Consider the following 9,970-nt stretch of genomic DNA (forward strand, 5'->3'; position numbering starts at 1 on the left):
TTTTTTTATCATTCATGTAAAAAAAATATCGTTTACACTGCGTAAAAGTCATTTGTGATTTTATTGGCTCTACCATCGATATATTAAAAGAAGTAGGATACAAATTTTGCCAAAAAAGGGATGCAACACGAGGACTTCCCAAGGGGTCACCCATCCTATTACTACTCTCGCTCAAGCACGCTTAACTTCGGAGTTCTGATGGGATCCGGTGCGTTAGTGCTGGTATGATCGCATCTGACATTCCTCGCACTCTAAATTTTCTTATTACCCTTCCTCCTTCCGCTCTAGGTGCGAAAGTGTGAAGCCTTCAAACAACATAACTTTACGCTCATTTATCCGTTTTACGCGATTTCTCTTTTGATTTTATGTATTTTTACGGATGCAGCCTTCGAAACCAACACGTACTGACATGTCAAGATCCTCTTTAATTTTTTTTATCATTCATATAAAAAAAAATATCGTTTACACTGCGTAACAGTCATTTGTGATTTTATTGGCTCTACCATCGATATATTAAAAGAAGTAGGATACAAATTTTGCCAAAAAAAGGGATGCAACACGAGGACTTCCCAGGGGGTCACCCATCCTAGTACTACTCTCGCCCAAACACGCTTAGCTTCGGATTTCTGATGGGATCCGGTGCGTTAGTGCTGGTATGATGGCATCCGACATTCCTTGCACTCTAAATTTTCTTATTACCCTTCCTCCTTCCGCTCTAGGTGCGAAAGTGTGAAGCATTAAAACGATATAACTTTACGCTCATTTATCCGTTTTACGCGATTCCTCTTTTGATTTTATGTATTTTTACTAATGTCGCCTTCGAAACCAAGACGTAGTGACATGTCAAGATCCTCTTTAATTTTTTTTATCATTCATGTAAAAAAAATATCGTTTACACTGCGTAAAAGTCATTTGTGATTTTATTGGCTCTACCATCGATATATTAAAAGAAGTAGGATACAAATTTTGCCAAAAAAAGGGACGCAACACGAGGACTTCCCAGGGGGTCACTCATCCTAGTACTACTCTCGCCCAAGCACGCTTATCTTCGGAGTTCTGATGGGATCCGGTGCGTTAGTGCTGGTATGATCGCATCCGACATTCCTTACACTCTAAATTTTCTTATTACCCTTCCTCCTTCCGCTCTAGGTGCGAAAGTGTGAAGTCTTAAAACGACATAACTTTACGCTCATTTATCCGTTTTACGCGATTCCTCATTTGATTTTATGTATTTTTACGGATGCCGCCTTCGTAACGAAGACGTAGTGACATGTCAAGATCCTCTTTAATTTTTTTTATCATTCATGTAAAAAAAATATCGTTTACACTGCGTAAAAGTCATTTGTGATTTTATTGGCTCTACCATCGATATATTAAAAGAAGTAGAATAGAAATTTTGCCAAAACAAAGGATGCAACACGAGGACTTCCCAGGGGATCACCCATCCTAGTACTACTCTCGCCCAAGCACACTTAACTTCGGAGTTCTGATGGGATCCGGTACGTTAGTGCTGGTATGATCGCATCCGACATTCCTAGCACTCTAAATTTTCTTATTACCCTTCCTCCTTCCGCTCTAGGTGCGAAAGTGTGAAGTCTTAAAACGACATAACTTTATGCTCATTTATCCGTTTTACTCGATTCCTCTTTTGATTTTATGTATTTTTACGGAAGCCGCCTTCGAAACCAAGACGTAGTGACATGTCAAAATCCTCTTTAATTTTTTTTTTATCATTCATGTAAAAAAAAATATCGTTTACACTGCGTAAAAGTCATTTGTGATTTTATTGGCTCTACCATCGATATATTAAAAGAAGTAGGATACAAATTTTGCCAAAAAAAGGGATGCAACACGAGGAATTCCCAGGGGGTCAAACATCCTAGTACTACTCTCGCCCAAGCACGCTTATCTTCGAAGTTCTGATGGGATCCGGTGCGTTAGTGCTGGTATGATCGCATCCGACATTCCTTGCACTCTAAATTTTCTTATTACCTTTCCTCCTTCCGCTCTAGGTGCGAAAGTGTGAAGCCTTAAAACGACATAACTTTACGCTCATTTATCCATTTTACGCGATTCCTCTTTTGATTTTATGTATTTTTACCGATGCCGCCTTCGAAACCAAGACGTAGTGACATGTCAAGATCCTCTTTAATTTTTTTTTATCATTCATGTAAAAAAATATCGTTTACACTGCGTAAAAGTCATTTGTTATTTTATTGGCTCTACCATCGATATATTAAAAGAAGTAGGATACAAATTTTGCCAAACAAAGGGATGCAACACGAGGACTTCCAAGAGGGTCACCCATCCTAGTACTACTCTCGCCCAAGCACGCTTAACTTCGGAGTTCTGATGGGATCTGGTGCGTTAGTGCTGGTATGATCGCATCCGACATTCCTTGCACTCTAAATTTTCTTATTACCCTTCCTCCTTCCGCTCTAGGTGCGAAAGTGTGAAGCCTTAAAACGACATAACTTTACGCTCATTTATCCGTTATACGCGAATCCTCTTTTGATTATATATATTTTTACGGATGCCGTCTTCGAAACCAAGACGTAGTGACATGTCAAGATCCTCTTTAATTTTTTTTTATCATTCATGTAAAAAAAATATCGTTTACACTGCGTAAAAGTCATTTGTGATTTTATTGGCTCTACCATCGATATATTAAAAGAAGTAGGATACAAATTTTGCCAAAAAAAGGGATGCAACACGAGGACTTCCCAGGGGGTCACCCATACTAGTACTACTCTCGCCCAAGCACGCTTAACTTCGGAGTTCTGATGGGATCCGGTGGGTTAGTGCTGGTATGATCGCATCCGACATTCCTTGCACTCTAAACTTTCTTATTACCCTTCCTCCTTCCGCTCTAGGTGCGAAAGTGTGAAGCCTTAAAACGACATAACTTTACGCTCATTTATCCGTTTTACGCGATTCCTCTTTTGATTTTATGAATTTTTACGGATGCCGCCTTCGTAACGAAGACGTAGTGACATGTCAAGATCCTCTTTAATTTTTTTTTATCATTCATGTAAAAAAAATATCGTTTACACTGCGTAAAAGTCATTTGTGATTTTATTGGCTCTACCATCGATATATTAAAAGAAGTAGAATAGAAATTTTGCCAAAACAAAGGATGCAACACGAGGACTTCCCAGGGGATCACCCATCCTAGTACTACTCTCGCCCAAGCACACTTAACTTCGGAGTTCTGATGGGATCCGGTACGTTAGTGCTGGTATGATCGCATCCGACATTCCTAGCACTCTAAATTTTCTTATTACCCTTCCTCCTTCCGCTCTAGGTGCGAAAGTGTGAAGTCTTAAAACGACATAACTTTATGCTCATTTATCCGTTTTACTCGATTCCTCTTTTGATTTTATGTATTTTTACGGAAGCCGCCTTCGAAACCAAGACGTAGTGACATGTCAAAATCCTCTTTAATTTTTTTTTTATCATTCATGTAAAAAAAATATCGTTTACACTGCGTAAAAGTCATTTGTGATTTTATTGGCTCTACCATCGATATATTAAAAGAAGTAGGATACAAATTTTGCCAAAAAAAGGGATGCAACACGAGGAATTCCCAGGGGGTCAAACATCCTAGTACTACTCTCGCCCAAGCACGCTTATCTTCGAAGTTCTGATGGGATCCGGTGCGTTAGTGCTGGTATGATCGCATCCGACATTCCTTGCACTCTAAATTTTCTTATTACCTTTCCTCCTTCCGCTCTAGGTGCGAAAGTGTGAAGCCTTAAAACGACATAACTTTACGCTCATTTATCCATTTTACGCGATTCCTCTTTTGATTTTATGTATTTTTACCGATGCCGCCTTCGAAACCAAGACGTAGTGACATGTCAAGATCCTCTTTAATTTTTTTTTATCATTCATGTAAAAAAAATATCGTTTACACTGCGTAAAAGTCATTTGTTATTTTATTGGCTCTACCATCGATATATTAAAAGAAGTAGGATACAAATTTTGCCAAACAAAGGGATGCAACACGAGGACTTCCAAGAGGGTCACCCATCCTAGTACTACTCTCGCCCAAGCACGCTTAACTTCGGAGTTCTGATGGGATCTGGTGCGTTAGTGCTGGTATGATCGCATCCGACATTCCTTGCACTCTAAATTTTCTTATTACCCTTCCTCCTTCCGCTCTAGGTGCGAAAGTGTGAAGCCTTAAAACAACATAACTTTACGCTCATTTATCCGTTATACGCGAATCCTCTTTTGATTATATATATTTTTACGGATGCCGTCTTCGAAACCAAGACGTAGTGACATGTCAAGATCCTCTTTAATTTTTTTTATCATTCATGTAAAAAAAATATCGTTTACACTGCGTAAAAGTCATTTGTGATTTTATTGGCTCTACCATCGATATATTAAAAGAAGTAGGATACAAATTTTGCCAAAAAAAGGGATGCAACACGAGGACTTCCCAGGGGGTCACCCATACTAGTACTACTCTCGCCCAAGCACGCTTAACTTCGGAGTTCTGATGGGATCCGGTGGGTTAGTGCTGGTATGATCGCATCCGACATTCCTTGCACTCTAAACTTTCTTATTACCCTTCCTCCTTCCGCTCTAGGTGCGAAAGTGTGAAGCCTTAAAACGACATAACTTTACGCTCATTTATCCGTTTTACGCGATTCCTCTTTTGATTTTATGAATTTTTACGGATGCCGCCTTCGTAACGAAGACGTAGTGACATGTCAAGATCCTCTTTAATTTTTTTTTATCATTCATGTAAAAAAAATATCATTTACACTGCGTAAAAGTCATTTGTGATTTTATTGGCTCTACCATCGATATATTAAAAGAAGTAGAATAGAAATTTTGCCAAAAAAAAGGATGCAACACGAGGACTTCCCAGGGGATCACCCATCCTAGTACTACTCTCGCCCAAGCACACTTAACTTCGGAGTTCTGATGGGATCCGGTACGTTAGTGCTGGTATGATCGCATCCGACATTCCTAGCACTCTAAATTTTCTTATTACCCTTCCTCCTTCCGCTCTAGGTGCGAAAGTGTGAAGTCTTAAAACGACATAACTTTATGCTCATTTATCCGTTTTACGCGATTCCTCTTTTGATTTTATGTGTTTTTACGGAAGCCGCCTTCGAAACCAAGACGTAGTGACATGTCAAAATCCTCTTTAATTTTTTTTTTATCATTCATGTAAAAAAAATATCGTTTACACTGCGTAAAAGTCATTTGTGATTTTATTGGCTCTACCATCGATATATTAAAAGAAGTAGGATACAAATTTTGCCAAAAAAAGGGATGCAACACGAGGACTTCCCAGGGGGTCAAACATCCTAGTACTACTCTCGCCCAAGCACGCTTATCTTCGAAGTTCTGATGGGATCCGGTGCGTTAGTGCTGGTATGATCGCATCCGACATTCCTTGCACTCTAAATTTTCTTATTACCTTTCCTCCTTCCGCTCTAGGTGCGAAAGTGTGAAGCCTTAAAACGACATAACTTTACGCTCATTTATCCATTTTACGCGATTCCTCTTTTGATTTTATGTATTTTTACCGATGCCGCCTTCGAAACCAAGACGTAGTGACATGTCAAGATCCTCTTTAATTTTTTTTATCATTCATGTAAAAAAAATATCGTTTACACTGCGTAAAAGTCATTTGTGATTTTATTGGCTCTACCATCGATATATTAAAAGAAGTAGGATACAAATTTTGCCAAAAAAAGGGATGCAACACGAGGACTTCCCAGGGGGTCACCCATCCTAGTACTACTCTCGCCCAAGCACGCTTATCATCGGAGTTCTGATGGGATCCGGTACGTTAGTGCTGGTATGATCGCATCCGACATTCCTTGCACTCTAAATTTTCTTATTACCCTTCCTCCTTCCGCTCTAGGTGCGAAAGTGTGAAGCCTTAAAACGACATAACTTTACGCTCATTTATTCGTTTTACGCGATTCCTCTTTTGATTTTATGTATTTTTACGGATGCCGCCTTCGAAACCAAGACGTAGTGACATGTCAAGATCCTCTTTAATTTTTTTTTATCATTCATGTAAAAAAAAATATCGTTTACACTGCGTAAAAGTCATTTGTGATTTTATTGGCTCTACCATCGATATATTAAAAGAAGTAGGATACAAATTTTGCCAAAAAAAGGGATGCAACACGAGGACTTCCCAGGGGGTCACCCATCCTAGTACTACTCTCGCCCAAGCACGCTTCACTTCGGAGTTCTGATGGGATCCGGTGCGTTAGTGCTGGTATGATCGCATCCGACATTCCTTGCACTCTAAATTTTCTTATTACCCTTCCTCCTTCCGCTCTAGGTGCGAAAGTGTGAAGCCTTAAAACGACATAACTTTACGCTCATTTATCCGTTTTACGCGATTCCTCTTTTGATTTTATGTATTTTTACGGATGTCGCCTTCGAAACCAAGACGTAGTGACATGTCAAGATCCTCTTTAATTTTTTTTATCATTCATGTAAAAAAAAATATCGTTTACACTGCGTAAAAGTCATTTGTGATTTTATTGGCTCTACCATCGATATATTAAAAGAAGTAGGATACAAATTTTGCCAAAAAAAGGATGCAACACGAGGACTTCCCAGGGGGTCACCCATCCTAGTACTACTCTCGTCCAAGCACGCTTAACTTCTAAGTTCTGTTGGGATCCGGTGCGTTAGTGCTGGTATGATCGCATCCAACATTCCTTGCACTCTAAATTTTCTTATTACCCTTCCTCCTTCCGCTCTAGGTGCGAAAGTGTGAAGCCTTAAAACGACATAACTTTACGCTCATTTATTCGTTTTACGCGATTCCTCTTTTGATTTTATGTATTTTTACGGATGCCGCCTTCGAAACCAAGACGTAGTGACATGTCAAGATCCTCTTTAATTTTTTTTATCATTCATGTAAAAAAAATATCGTTTACACTGCGTAAAAGTCATTTGTGATTTTATTGGCTCTACCATCGATATATTAAAAGAAGTAGGATACAAATTTTGCCAAAAAAAGGGATGCAACACGAGGACTTCCCAGGGGGTCACCCATCCTAGTACTACTCTCGTCCAAGCGCGCTTAAATTCGGAGTTCTGATGGGATCCGGTGCGTTAGTGCTGGTATGATCTCATCCGACTTTCCTTGCACTCTAAATTTTCTTATTACCCTTCCTCCTTCCGCTCTAGGTGCGAAAGTGTGAAGCATTAAAACGACATAAATTTACGCTCATTTATCCGTTTTACGCGATTCCTCTTTTGATTTTATTTATTTTTACGGATGCCGCCTTCGAAACCAAGACGTAGTGACATGTCAAGATCCTCTTTAATTTTTTTTTATCATTCATGTAAAAAAAATATCGTTTATACTGCGTAAAAATCATTTGTGATTTTATTGGCTCTACCATCGATATATTAAAAGAAGTAGGATACAAATTCTGCCAAAAAAAGGGATGCAACACGAGGACTTCCCGGGGGGTCACCCATCCTAGTACTGCCCTCGCCCAAATGCGCTTAACTTCGGAGTTCTGATGGGATCCGGTGCATTAGTGCTGGTATGATCCCATCCGATATTCCTTGCACTCTAAATTTACTTATTACCCTTCCTCCTTCCGCTCTAGGTGCGAAAGTGTGAAGCATTAAAACGACATAACTTTACGCTCATTTATCCGTTTTACGCGATTCCTCTTTTGATTTTATGTATTTTTACGGATGCCGCCTTCGAAACCAAGACGTAGTGACATGTCAAGATCCTCTTTAATTTTTTTTTATCATTCATGTAAAAAAAATATCGTTTACGCTGCGTAAAAATCATTTGTGATTTTATTGGCTCTACCATCGATATATTAAAAGAAGTAGGATACAAAATCTGCCAAAAAAGGGATGCAACACGAGGACTTCCTAGAGGGTCACCCATCCTAGTACTACTCTCGCCCAAGAACGCTTAACTTCGGAGTTCTGATGGGATCCGGTGCGTTAGTGCTGGTATGATCGCATCCGACATTCATTGCACTCTAAATTTTCTTATTACCCTTCCTCCTTCCGCTCTAGGAGCGAAAGTGTGAAGCCTTAAAACGACATAACTTTACGCTCATTTATCCGTTTTACGCGATTCCTCTTTTGATTTTATGTATTTTTACGGATGCCGCCTTCGAAACCAAGACGTAGTGACATGTCAAGAACGTCTTTAATATTTTTTTATCATTCATGTTAAAAAAAATATCGTTTACACTGCGTAAAAGTCATTTGTGATTTTATTGGCTCTACCATCGATATATTAAAAGAACTAGGATACAAATTTTGCCAAAAAAAGGGATGCAACACGAGGACTTCCAAGGGGGTCACCCATCCTAGTACTACTCTCGCCCAAGCACGCTTAACTCCGGAGTTCTGATGGGATCCGGTGCGTTAGTGCTGGTATGATCGCATCCAACATTCCTTGCACTCTAAATTTTCTTATTACCCTTCCTCCTTCCGCTCTAGGTGCGAAAGTGTGAAGCCTTAAAACAACATAACTTTACGATCATTTATCCGTTTTACGCGATTCCTCTTTTGATTTTATATATTTTTACGGATGCCGCCTTCGAAACCAAGACGTAGTGACATGTCAAGATCCTCTTTAATTTTTTTTGATCATATATGTAAAAAAAAATATCGTTTACACTACGTAAAAGTCATTTGTGATTTTATTGGCTCTACCATCGATATATTAAAAGAAGTAGGATACAAATTTTGCCAAAAAAAAGGATGCAACACAAGGACTTCCCAGGGGGTCACCCATCCTAGTACTACTCTCGCCCGAGCACGCTTGACTTCGGAGTTCTGATGGGATTAGGTGCGTTAGTGCTGGTATGATCGCATCCGACATTCCTTGCACTCTAAATTTTCTTATTACCCTTCCTCCTTCCGCTCTAGGTGCGAAAGTGTGAAGCCTTAAGAATACCCACAATTACCAGTGCTGGTATTCTGTTCTTGCAGAATACCCACAATTACCAGTGAGACCAATGTTACTACCACCAGTGAGACCACCCGTGAGATCACTACTAGATATAATGGTTACCCCTCCGAGAGTACCCACTACTGATAAAACCTCTGCCATGACAGTTCTTGGATCTATCCCACAAAGAACAGGTCCATTTCAACAGGCTTCCTCAAAAGCCTCCACCAGCCAGGCGGTAAAAACCTTGACAAGTGCTGATTACGAAATGAAGGTTCCTGAAACCTTCGCCCAAGCAGTTAATCCTCACACACCCTCAAAAGCGGAAGATAAAAGATCAGTTTCCTCAGAAAAGGAAACGTTTGAGTTAATTGCTAAAGAACCAGTTAAAGTCTTAGCCCTAGACAAAGGCTATGAAAACCTTGACCTAGCAGACCTAATTCGTCCCTGTTACACGGACATAAATTATGTTGATACATGTGATCCCCTAAAAACAAGAAGATACTACGAATTAATTCTTACAGATACTAAGTCTGTTACTTTCGAACACACTCTCTATGATGAAAAAGATCCTACTAGTATTAGGATTTCAAAAATAACCATCAACAAAATTTTAAGCCCATTTGAATGGAATATGGATCATTTGCACACCCCTATAGCTTTATCAGTCCAGTATAGGCCCCAAACCTATAATTACAGAGATTACATAGATGCCTGGTTTAACTTTCTCTACCTACGACCAAAGACCCATACTTGGTTCGTTAAATACAGTGAGCAAGCCCAGAGATCTATATTACCCAGGTGGTTCTACGACTGGTGGAAAATCTTTGGAGGAACAGAGCAAACGATGCCCCGTAGCTTCCACAAGTACTATGAGAGATTCCTACTAGAACAAGAAATCTCTACCCTTCCTGACCATATAAAATTATGCAAATATTATTTTGCGAAACGAATCTCTTTTATAATTAATTGGTCATTCGAAGTAGAACAGATTGACAAAATCAAATATTTGGTAAAGATACCCAAAATAAAAGGATGGAT

The 9,970-nt window shown here is 39.4% G+C and overlaps 21 non-coding genes across 21 annotated transcripts; all 21 read right to left on the reverse strand.

Moving 5' to 3' along the window:
- Positions 1-117: 117 nt before the first annotated feature.
- Positions 118-236, reverse strand: LOC142171078 (5S ribosomal RNA). The gene has a single exon (XR_012700691.1). It is a non-coding gene; the product is annotated as a 5S ribosomal RNA (ribosomal RNA).
- Positions 237-548: 312 nt separating this feature from the next.
- Positions 549-667, reverse strand: LOC142171072 (5S ribosomal RNA). The gene has a single exon (XR_012700685.1). It is a non-coding gene; the product is annotated as a 5S ribosomal RNA (ribosomal RNA).
- Positions 668-978: 311 nt separating this feature from the next.
- On the reverse strand, positions 979-1,097 carry LOC142171019 (5S ribosomal RNA). Its single transcript, XR_012700632.1, has one exon. It is a non-coding gene; the product is annotated as a 5S ribosomal RNA (ribosomal RNA).
- Positions 1,098-1,408: 311 nt separating this feature from the next.
- On the reverse strand, positions 1,409-1,527 carry LOC142170977 (5S ribosomal RNA). Its single transcript, XR_012700590.1, has one exon. It is a non-coding gene; the product is annotated as a 5S ribosomal RNA (ribosomal RNA).
- Positions 1,528-1,841: 314 nt separating this feature from the next.
- LOC142171117 (5S ribosomal RNA) lies at positions 1,842-1,960 on the reverse strand. The gene has a single exon (XR_012700730.1). It is a non-coding gene; the product is annotated as a 5S ribosomal RNA (ribosomal RNA).
- A 311-nt stretch (positions 1,961-2,271) lies between these two features.
- On the reverse strand, positions 2,272-2,390 carry LOC142170973 (5S ribosomal RNA). Its single transcript, XR_012700586.1, has one exon. It is a non-coding gene; the product is annotated as a 5S ribosomal RNA (ribosomal RNA).
- A 312-nt stretch (positions 2,391-2,702) lies between these two features.
- Positions 2,703-2,821, reverse strand: LOC142170922 (5S ribosomal RNA). The gene has a single exon (XR_012700533.1). It is a non-coding gene; the product is annotated as a 5S ribosomal RNA (ribosomal RNA).
- Positions 2,822-3,133: 312 nt separating this feature from the next.
- Positions 3,134-3,252, reverse strand: LOC142170978 (5S ribosomal RNA). The gene has a single exon (XR_012700591.1). It is a non-coding gene; the product is annotated as a 5S ribosomal RNA (ribosomal RNA).
- A 313-nt stretch (positions 3,253-3,565) lies between these two features.
- LOC142171118 (5S ribosomal RNA) lies at positions 3,566-3,684 on the reverse strand. The gene has a single exon (XR_012700731.1). It is a non-coding gene; the product is annotated as a 5S ribosomal RNA (ribosomal RNA).
- A 312-nt stretch (positions 3,685-3,996) lies between these two features.
- LOC142170975 (5S ribosomal RNA) lies at positions 3,997-4,115 on the reverse strand. The gene has a single exon (XR_012700588.1). It is a non-coding gene; the product is annotated as a 5S ribosomal RNA (ribosomal RNA).
- Positions 4,116-4,426: 311 nt separating this feature from the next.
- LOC142170923 (5S ribosomal RNA) lies at positions 4,427-4,545 on the reverse strand. Its single transcript, XR_012700534.1, has one exon. It is a non-coding gene; the product is annotated as a 5S ribosomal RNA (ribosomal RNA).
- Positions 4,546-4,857: 312 nt separating this feature from the next.
- On the reverse strand, positions 4,858-4,976 carry LOC142170979 (5S ribosomal RNA). Its single transcript, XR_012700592.1, has one exon. It is a non-coding gene; the product is annotated as a 5S ribosomal RNA (ribosomal RNA).
- A 313-nt stretch (positions 4,977-5,289) lies between these two features.
- LOC142171110 (5S ribosomal RNA) lies at positions 5,290-5,408 on the reverse strand. Its single transcript, XR_012700723.1, has one exon. It is a non-coding gene; the product is annotated as a 5S ribosomal RNA (ribosomal RNA).
- A 311-nt stretch (positions 5,409-5,719) lies between these two features.
- On the reverse strand, positions 5,720-5,838 carry LOC142171003 (5S ribosomal RNA). The gene has a single exon (XR_012700616.1). It is a non-coding gene; the product is annotated as a 5S ribosomal RNA (ribosomal RNA).
- Positions 5,839-6,151: 313 nt separating this feature from the next.
- On the reverse strand, positions 6,152-6,270 carry LOC142170906 (5S ribosomal RNA). Its single transcript, XR_012700515.1, has one exon. It is a non-coding gene; the product is annotated as a 5S ribosomal RNA (ribosomal RNA).
- A 311-nt stretch (positions 6,271-6,581) lies between these two features.
- LOC142171101 (5S ribosomal RNA) lies at positions 6,582-6,700 on the reverse strand. The gene has a single exon (XR_012700714.1). It is a non-coding gene; the product is annotated as a 5S ribosomal RNA (ribosomal RNA).
- A 311-nt stretch (positions 6,701-7,011) lies between these two features.
- On the reverse strand, positions 7,012-7,130 carry LOC142171134 (5S ribosomal RNA). The gene has a single exon (XR_012700747.1). It is a non-coding gene; the product is annotated as a 5S ribosomal RNA (ribosomal RNA).
- Positions 7,131-7,442: 312 nt separating this feature from the next.
- Positions 7,443-7,561, reverse strand: LOC142171125 (5S ribosomal RNA). Its single transcript, XR_012700738.1, has one exon. It is a non-coding gene; the product is annotated as a 5S ribosomal RNA (ribosomal RNA).
- Positions 7,562-7,872: 311 nt separating this feature from the next.
- On the reverse strand, positions 7,873-7,991 carry LOC142170986 (5S ribosomal RNA). The gene has a single exon (XR_012700599.1). It is a non-coding gene; the product is annotated as a 5S ribosomal RNA (ribosomal RNA).
- Positions 7,992-8,304: 313 nt separating this feature from the next.
- LOC142170962 (5S ribosomal RNA) lies at positions 8,305-8,423 on the reverse strand. Its single transcript, XR_012700575.1, has one exon. It is a non-coding gene; the product is annotated as a 5S ribosomal RNA (ribosomal RNA).
- Positions 8,424-8,736: 313 nt separating this feature from the next.
- Positions 8,737-8,855, reverse strand: LOC142171120 (5S ribosomal RNA). The gene has a single exon (XR_012700733.1). It is a non-coding gene; the product is annotated as a 5S ribosomal RNA (ribosomal RNA).
- Between the last annotated feature and the right edge of the window lie 1,115 nt (positions 8,856-9,970).

The sequence above is a fragment of the Nicotiana tabacum genome, chromosome 16, assembly GCF_000715075.1.
Source record: "Nicotiana tabacum cultivar K326 chromosome 16, ASM71507v2, whole genome shotgun sequence".
Taxonomy (NCBI): Eukaryota; Viridiplantae; Streptophyta; class Magnoliopsida; order Solanales; family Solanaceae; genus Nicotiana; species Nicotiana tabacum.